The sequence below is a fragment of the Bos indicus x Bos taurus genome, chromosome 2 (genome assembly GCF_003369695.1).
Source record: "Bos indicus x Bos taurus breed Angus x Brahman F1 hybrid chromosome 2, Bos_hybrid_MaternalHap_v2.0, whole genome shotgun sequence".
Taxonomy (NCBI): domain Eukaryota; kingdom Metazoa; phylum Chordata; class Mammalia; order Artiodactyla; family Bovidae; genus Bos; species Bos indicus x Bos taurus.
In genome coordinates, this window is record NC_040077.1 from 82,903,250 (window position 1) to 82,911,863 (window position 8,614).

Sequence of the window (8,614 nt, forward strand, 5' to 3'; positions counted from 1 at the left end):
GCTCCTCCGTCCATGGGATTTTCCAGGCAAGAGTACTGGAGTAGGGTGCCATCGCCATCTCCAATGATGAACCTAGACAGCATATTAAGAAGCAGAGACATCAGTTTACCAACAAGGTCTATATAGTCAAAGCTATGGTTTTTCCACTAGCCATGTATGAATGTGAGAGTTGAACAGTAGAGATGGCTGAGCATCAAAGAATTGAAGCTTTCAAACTGTGGTGATGGAGAAGACTCTTGTGAGTTTCTTGGACTTCAGAGGAGATCAAACAAGTCAATCCTAAAGGAAATCAACCCTGAATGTTCATTGGAAAGACTGATACTGAAGCTAAAGCTCCAATACTTTGGGCACTCGATGTGAAAGAGCCAACTCATGGGAAAAGTCTCTGATGCTGGCAAAGATTGAAGACAAGAGGAGAAGGGGACAGCAGAGGATGAGATGAACTAGATGAACATAAGTTTGAGCACACTCTGGGAGATAGTGAAGGACAGAGAAGCCTGGTGTGCTGCAGTCCATGGAGTCACAAACAGTCAGACACAACTGAGTGACTGAACCACAACAAGCCAAGTAAAGTAACTGCACTATTGTGGGCTCCTTGGTTTCTTCAGTCTGAGTTCCAAATGTCAAGTGTGATGCACTGGCCACCTTCAATGTAAGCTGATTCCCCTGCATATTCTCCACCTCTACATCTTAATTCATGAACTGTGTGTGCAATAATTCTTGATCCAGATCCTGCCAATGGCTGATTTCAAGTAATGACTCTTCCATTTATATTGGTTTTACTTGGGTTGAAATCCAAGCTCTTTTCAACTGCCAAGTACTGGGGAGCAAAATCTCCATTCACTTCCACCAAATCCATGTCCTTAAGACTCAGTCTTCTTTTCTTTAGTGCCCCCACTGGAGGCAGGGAAAAGACCAATATCTACAATAGAGAAGTCACGTCCAGATACAAAATAGCTCACCGTTCTTGCCAGTGGGAAGTTATACTTTTTGATAGTATCTTCACTATCTATGAAAGCATCAGATATTTCTGATACATTCCTTACAGGAATGTCCCTTCTTGGACAGGGATGGGACAAGGATGGTCCCTTCTTCCTTAAAACTGGAGGAAGCTTATTTAACTGCACCGGGCTCATTGGTATTAAGCCTGCTCATTACTTGGCATTACTCATTACTTGCTCCTGTCCTTGTCTTTATCTAAACTGATATCATCTCACTATTAAAGTAGCCAGCTTCATTAGCAGCTTTTCACCTCTGCTGTGACTGCAGGGTGTTTGTTAAATTTTTCTCTACTTATTTTATGTTTTGCAGCAAAATTCTCTGCAGCAATTCCTGTGGGGACTGGGACACGTTGCCCTGTTAATGCTGCTCACAAAGAATCTTCCAGCTTGAGATCTGATCCCAACTTGGTTATAATACATACATTTCTGACACAGTAGGGAGCCATGCTTTTGGCCCCTCCACATAAGACAACTTCAGCTATTTTTACACACGTTTCCTGACATCCATATACAATGAACTAGAAACCAGAGCCACAGAGCCTATTAGCAGTGAGAGCTGAGGTCTCTTTGGGGACATCCACATCAAACTGACATGCCTTGCCAAGTATGCAGCATCTGAAAAACTATTTGCTAGGCTATTTTAAAGAATACAGCTCAAGAACAGACAAAGAGAAGAAAGCACAGGACAAGGTCAGGGAGGTGGGTATGGAGCTTCCATCCCCTCTGGGCACACACCTCTCCCAGTACTTTCACCAACGTGAAGCTCTGATTAGTCTTCATTTGTGAAAGAAAGTCTTACAAAACAATGGAATTCATTTTTAATAGTAGAATTTTTGTTAACCAAATTCAGGAGAGGATAATATCATTTGATGCAATGGGCAGTTTAGGTAGAAGTTTTAATCTGCCTCTAAAAACTTGGCAAATATAATGTTAATCTCCCCTATGCTCTTAGTATTTGCATTAGAAATTTTCTTTATATTTAGCTTCTAAGCTAAAAGAATTCTGAATTAGAAGAAATGAAGATATAGGTTTAAAATATTCTCAGATAAAACAATTTTCAGTGTCATCACTATATTATGTGTGAAAAGTTCTATGTTTCATGTTGCATTCATAATATTTCTATACTATATAGTTTTAGAGCCATCTTATATTACTTGACTGGAACAGTTATCTGGTAAGTTAATTGAAAAAGTAGGTTAAAGTAGGAACCATAAATTAAAAGTGTACATATATCTTAAAATTTTATTTCAAATTAAAACATATACAGGCACGTTATGATGTAAGGACAAAGCCTTTCTTCGAAACTTAGTTTACTGATTTGTGTTCCACATTTTACATAAAAGACATCCTAAGGCCTTGTCCACAACATCTAAGAATGGTTATATTAGATAAACTAAGCAGTGCAGCTGGTGTGGAACAAAAGAGGGAGACACTTACTAGCCACAGTTATTCAGTCAGTATATCTTCAAAAGGGAACTGAAGCCTTCAATTAGTCTCAAAGATTATTTATGTGAAGACATATTAAGAGAGCTTCTATTTGTTCTATAAATGAAGATACAGTCCAGTTATTAAAACTTGTATATATTATCTGCAAGGGCTTATAATTATTTGAAAATATTTTACAGCCTTATGTCATAAATCTTAATGTCTATCCATTAGATAGGAGGGTTTCTGTGGTTGCTGTAATTTGTTTATATATATCTTCTTTTATTACCTCAGATACTACTGCAAAGTAGCTTGGCAAATTAAGAATAGAAAGCAGAATTCTCAACATCAGGCCCACTGAAGGTGGGTAAAATATGTTTATAACTAGCCTTTTACTAGTCATCTAATTTATATGTATATAAGGTAGATATATTTCCCCCACAAACACCAATCATACTTGTTAGCTATGCTGTCAGTCAAAACGGATCTGACTGCTTTCTAATGGCATTTGGCAGAAGTAAATGGAGATTAGAGGATAGAGAGATCAGTTCAGGCCTCCAAGTCAATCTGTGCAGCTTTCGATTTCAACCAATCAGTAACACCTGCATGTGGTAATCATTCTCCTTGGTTACAAGCACTGGCAGAAACTAGAGACCTGTTTTTCAAGCTAAAGCAAAATGAGCTAAATATAAATGTGAAAATCCTTTTCATTGTAGAATTTTCATCTTCTTTTGAGAAAAATAGAAAAAATAGGGATGTTTTAATCCATATTTAAATTATTTTGTAGTAAGGTCAATTATGTTTAAACACTTTATGTTTAAACAATTATGTTAAAACAATGGATAAGCATGTTGGGTATATTATTTATCTTCTTGGCATCATGATAAACATTCAAACTGCAGTCCAGTATCCAGCCTGGGACTTTAAACTGCTGTGCTGGTGCACACTACTCCAGTCTCCTTTTTAGTTACTTGTTAGAGCTGTGTGAACCTTTCATCTTGTGAAACTTGCCAACCTCAGGAATATTTTATGAGTTACCAGCTTTGCAACTTTTGTAGAATACATTCAAACATCACTTTTACAGGGAGCAGAACTGTAAAATGTTTCTCCAAAGATTTAAAAAAGTATATAAAAAGGAAGCCATGGAAGGAAAACTAGCAGCATTCTCCCATTATTGCCTGGCAAACTTTGTTTATTCTAAACTGTTTTCTCTAACTTGAAGTCAGGCTTTGACTTAGAGGTCAATAGACCACCCTCCTGAGGTTATCATTCTCAGCTGAATCTCTCTCCAGAAGAGCAAAAACACTATAGGTAATAATTTTTTTTTTTTTTACAATTTTTTTAAATTCAGTGTTTGGCATTATTGGGTAAAATAAGATTACTTTATAATTTTGTTTTTTTCTTTCCCCTCTTTTCCAACTAATTACCCCTATTTAATCTTTTAACAGGCTTCCTTGGTGGCTCAGATGGTAAAGAATCTGCCTGTCAATGCAGGAGATGCAAGAGACATGAGTTTGATTATTGGGTAGGGGAAATTCCTTGAAGAAGGAAATGGTTACACAGGCCTGTATGCTTTCCTGGATAATTCAACAGTCAGAGGAGCCTGGCAGGCTACAGCCAACGTGGTCACAAACAGCTGGACTTGACTGAGCAATACTTTCACTTCATTTTCAATCTTTTAACAGTCTCATCTCAGTATGTAACATTTATTTAATAGATGATAAAATATGCCAAAATTTTTAAAAGAAAGTTCAAAGAGCTTGTAGAAAAGCCACCATACTATTTTTTTTTTCCCAAATGGGCACTGTTGTTGCTGCTGCTAAGTCGCTTCAGTCGTGTCTGACTCTGTGCAACCCCATAGATGGCAGCCCACAAGGCTCCCGCGTCCCTGGGATTCTCCAGGCAAGAACACTGGAGTGTGTTGGCATTTCTTTCTCCAATGCATGAAAGTGAAAAGTGAAAATGAAGTCACTCAGTTGTGTCTGACTCTTCGCGACCTCATGGACTGTAGTGCACTGTTATTTTAAACCAAAACTAAGGTCTGGAAACCGTGAATATATTATGGGAAGCTGGTTGTTTAAGCTGGTGAATAGGATAAGCCTGGTTTTAGATCTTGAATTAAGCTGTTTTGAAAATTTGACCTGTTTTCAGAAAGATTAAAAGTGATTTTGTAAGCAGATTTTGGGGAGCATGCCTACACAATCGGCCTTACCTATTGGAGAAAAGAGTAAAACATAATTATAGAACATCTAGAGTGTATAGTACATTCCAGGGTCTCAGAGTCACAGATATTTTTATTTGCTACTTTATATCCATTCTCCTTCTATATATTATTTGAGGTTAGTTTTAAAGTCTCCATGGGAATTTGCCCCTGGATTCTTTCGGAAGAGTAGCATGCATAAGTGGAATCAAAAAACATATTGAATGATGAATGTCCAGAGCCTGTCTATTGAATGAATGTCAGAAAATTTGGAAGTATTATAAGACCTAGATCGTTTTCCTCCTGAACTAGAAATTTAGGTGCTATTGCCATCTTGCTACCATAAAGAGAGTCTGAGGGTAATTGTTCCTACTCACTGGAAACAAGTTAAGATAAGATCAGACAGAAATCAAGACCTAGAATATTGTTTAAGCTACTACATCAATTAATCACAGGTCACTCCTATCCATGGACTTTTCCAAGATCAAGCACTGGCTTCAAAAATCACAGCTCTGCTGATGATGCCATACTTGTAAACTATGTGGCCAGAAGAAGCTACACTTTCCACTCCCCCCATTTCAGAGAAAGTTAGCTCTCCCAAACTGCCTCCCTTACAGCACACAAGATTTTATCATCATGCTGTTTTTAAAGGGAAGTGCTCATTGTTTCATTTATAAGAAGATGGAAAGAGAGAAATGAGTAATTGCTGCTCATCTTTCAGATGTAATAACTGGCTAACATGAGGACACAATTCATGGTCATATATCTCACACACTAAAAGATGATGACTCAAACTAGATGAAACCATAGCTTAAAGCAGAAATACAAACTGAAAGCCCATCCAATCTATCCAGTTTACTTTAAAGTAATTATTAATAATAACAATTCATTTAAAAATGATAAATCTGGAAAGAAAAAAAGCCCAAGGCAGACAGGATGCCAGAATAATAAATATAAACCAAGACTGCCCTGTAAAAGAAATCATCAGCAAACAAAAAGACAACCTACTGAATGGGATAAATATTTGCCATTGATAAGACCAAAAATGGCTTGATACTCAAAATATATGAACAACTCATACAAGTCAGCATCAAAAAAAAGCAGTCAACTTGATTAACAAATGGGCAGAAATCCTAACTGACACTTTTTCAAAGACATACAGATGGCCAACAGGCACACGAAAGATGCTTTACGTTGTTCAGTTCAGTTCAGTTCAGTCGCTCAGTCCTGTCTGGCTCTTTGAGACCCCATGAATTGCAGCACGCCAGACCTCCCTGTCCATCACCAGCTCCCGGAGTTTACTCAGACTTACGTCCATCAAGTCAGTGATGCCATCCAGCCATCTCATCCTCTGTCGTCCCCTTCTCCTCCTGCCCCCAATCCCTCCCAGCTGCTTTGGCTCCATCCCTTCATTCTTTCTGGAGTTATTTCTCCACTGATCTCCAGTAGCATACTGGGCACCTACTGACCTGGGGAGTTCCTCTTTCAGTATCCTATCATTTTGCCTTTTCATACTGTTCATGGGGTTCTCAAGGCAAGAATACTGAAGTAGTTTGTCATTCCCTTCTCCAGTTACTACAGTCACATTCTTACTTATCAAATAAGTGAAAGTTAAAACCACAGTAAGATATCACCTCACACCTGTCAGAATAGCAATCATCAAAAAGACCACAAATAACACATGTTGGAAAAGATGTGAAGAAAAGGGAACCTTCATACACTGTTGGGTAGGAATGTAATTTGGTGCAGCCACTGTGGAAAACAGTATGGCAGTTTCTCAAAACACCAACCGAACTACCATATGATCTAGCAATTCTACGTATGGGTATATATCTGAAAAATACAAAAATACTAATTTGAAAAGGTACATGCACCACAATGTTCACAGCTGCATTATTTACCATCCTCAAGATACAGAAGCAGATGAATAGATAAGGAAGATGTCATATATATGTATACAATGACATACTACTTAGCCATAAAAAATGAAATTTGGCCATTTGTAACAACATGAATGGACTCAGAGGGTCCAAATACTGTATGACATCACTTATATATGGATTTAAAAAAAGTGAAACCAACTAGTGAATATAACAAGAAAGAAACAGACTCACAGATATAGAGAACAAAATAGTGATTGTCAGTGGGGTGAGGAAAGCAGGGAGGGGAAAGATAGAGAGTGGATTGAGAGGTAGAAAGTATTATATATAAAATAAGTAACAAGGATATATTGTACAACATGAGGAATACAGCCAATATTTTATAATAACTATAAATAAGGTATAACTTTTAAAATTGTGAATCACTATGTTTATATGTGTAACTTATATAATATTATATATCAACTATATTTTAATAAAACAATAAAATAGGACTGTTGTGGGAACTCCAAGACATACAAATGATCTAACTATGAGGGATAAAAAAGCTCATGAGTGAAGTATCTAAAATGATTTGTGACCTTTGGCTAATATGTAACAAAACATGACTTTATTAATTCAGTTAGTAAACATCCCTCTGTAGACAGACTATCACGGGCCACTGTGATACATCTTAAAAATAAAAAGAAAACCAGAATGAAATTTATTACCCTAAAATACATTTTTATCAATGGAGAAAGATATATTTGCATATAGTTCTGACCTGAACACCGCCAGTAAGGTATAGGCAGAGATAGAATAAGAACTCAGACTGAGTACTGAGCTCTGCAATGGGAAGGTGGGAGAAGAAGTAACCAGAAAAGCATAAAAACGGAATGAAATTTGAGCTGCATATCAGTGTAATAATAGATATTTGACAAGTAACTAAGAAGAAAAAAAGAGCTTAATCTTGAGTAAAGGGATGAAAGACATGGAATCATAGGGTCTAATATGGTTTAATAACTTTAGGTTACTTTTGTTATGAAAATATTACATCTTTCTAAGCTTTATTTTCATCAAAGTAACTAAGAATGATACTAACAGGTATTTTAAAGAATAAATATATTACATCTTTTCAGGATCCATTCCTTGGTGGATTTTCACCAAATTTATTGGCACTTTAAGATTTCTGAGACCTCAATAAATTTAAACAGGTTAGTTTTTATAAGTGAATTTAAGAAAATATTTATTTTCAACATTAAAAAAAAAAAAACTTTGATTTAAATCCTGGAAGTCAAAGATGTTATATTTTATTAAAACTGGAAAAATGAAAATAATAGGAAAGCAATTCCCTAAGAATTAAAGAACATTTTATTCCCCTTTTATACAGTACTTCTGTACTGTTTCCACTTTTAATGTTCATCTTTAAAATACAGAAGTAACCTCAGCATGAAAATTTTATATGTAGAACCAAAGAATAAACAACCTTCCTTGATTCCCACCTGTATGTACACAGAGCCAAGAGAGAACTTTCATTTAATTAAACCAAATTAAATTTAAAAATAAATTTAGAAACACTTACTGTCAAAATAACTGAGGTGTGCACTTCTCTCTAAACCCTTGGCTTGCCAAGTTTTTCCCATTAGACAAGCATTTACATTATGTTATTAAAATCTCCCCCTCTTTCCAGGATACAATCATACAGGATTAGAGCTCACCTTACTGAACTCATCTTAACTTGAACATCTACAAGGATTCTATTTCTAAACAAGGCACTGGGATTTAGGAGTCCAACATCTTCTTGTTATTCAACTCATAGTATGACTAAATTTTGAAATGCTTTTCTTTAAGCAGAGAAAATTATTAACTGGGTCGTTATGCGTGGGTTTAAATCCATCCCCTATCATTCATGAAGAAATCATGTAATTACTTCATGTTCTAAGCCTTTGCAAATATACCTGGTTATTCAGGTTCGGCTTTATCTTACCTGTATCAGGAATGAAGACAAGATGTCAAGGAAGAAAAAATAGCAATGAAAGCCTTTAAAGGGTCTTAAAGAAAAGGAGTAGTATTCAAAAAAGGACAGAAATAAACTAAAAGGTGCCCAAGAAAAAGTGGTTGATATGGAA

At 36.3% G+C, this 8,614-nt stretch overlaps 1 pseudogene; it reads right to left on the minus strand.

Annotated features, from left to right (window-relative positions):
* Positions 1-604: 604 nt before the first annotated feature.
* LOC113900307 lies at positions 605-8,217 on the minus strand (annotated as a pseudogene).
* Positions 8,218-8,614: the final 397 nt, after the last annotated feature.